The sequence below is a fragment of the Papilio xuthus genome, unplaced genomic scaffold (genome assembly GCF_000836235.2).
Source record: "Papilio xuthus unplaced genomic scaffold, Pxut_1.1 DF825449.1, whole genome shotgun sequence".
In the NCBI taxonomy this organism is placed as follows: domain Eukaryota; kingdom Metazoa; phylum Arthropoda; class Insecta; order Lepidoptera; family Papilionidae; genus Papilio; species Papilio xuthus.
This window is the reverse complement of record NW_013533200.1, coordinates 1-856: the sequence shown is the minus strand read 5'-3', so window position 1 is coordinate 856 and position 856 is coordinate 1. Positions and strand designations below refer to the sequence as shown.

The 856-nt window shown below is 52.5% G+C and overlaps 1 long non-coding RNA gene across 1 annotated transcript; it reads right to left on the bottom strand.

Annotated features, from left to right (window-relative positions):
* Positions 1–7: 7 nt before the first annotated feature.
* Positions 8–648, bottom strand: LOC106125952 (uncharacterized). Its single transcript, XR_001228305.1, has 3 exons — positions 500–648; positions 243–409; positions 8–159 (listed from the first exon to the last, which is right to left on the bottom strand). It is a non-coding gene; the product is annotated as an uncharacterized LOC106125952 (long non-coding RNA).
* Positions 649–856: the final 208 nt, after the last annotated feature.

Here is an 856-nt window from a genome sequence, read left to right as displayed (position 1 = left end):
CCCGGCGCGCGCGTGCAGCAGCCGCTCCGCCGGCAGTTCCACTCGCCCGCCCTCACCGCTTTCCGCCGCCTCCGCAGTGTCGGCGGCCTCGCTGCCCTCGCTCGCGGAGCTCGAGCTCGCTTCTTCTGTCGGTGCTCCTCCATCGGGCGTACCTCGCACCTAAGATTTTTAATGTATTATTTACATTTGATCGGTTATTGTTTTTATACAGGAGTGGTCGAAGTGGAGAGGTAGTAAGTTACCGGCAGTCGGTCGGGCGGCGGCAGTCGGGTGGGGCGCTCGAGCGGCGGCAGGGCGCGGCGCGAGCGCGGCCGTGTGAGCGAGGCAGCGATGTCGCGCAGCTGCTCGTCGTACTGCCGGTGTTGATGCTGTAGCAGCGGGGAGCGCGCCGCGCCACCCAGCACACTCACTGCCACATAAACATATTGTATTTATCCAAATCAATCCATACAAAAAATATTTTCAAAAAGGAAAAATCGTATATAGCAATAGTCGTTACCGTCTTCGTGCAGGGTGTTTGTTGCTGGTGCTGTGGCGGGCGCGGGTGTGGCGGAGTCGGACCAGTCGCGGCGGCGGCTGCGAGCCTTCTCCTCGCCGTTGATCTTGTCACGTGTCGGCGGTGAAGCTGACGATACCGGCTGGTCTGCATACACTGTAACAACACCATGGAATAGATATATAGGATAGATAAGACCTTCTATAGCATAGTAGACTTGTAATACAAAATTCGCGTAATATAGTCTTAATCGGTAACATAAGTACGGAATTTTACTACTACTACTTAAAAGTTTAAATATAAAAACTTTTCGTAATCGAATTGCAAAATAAAACAATAAAATTACGTTAAAATCGTACA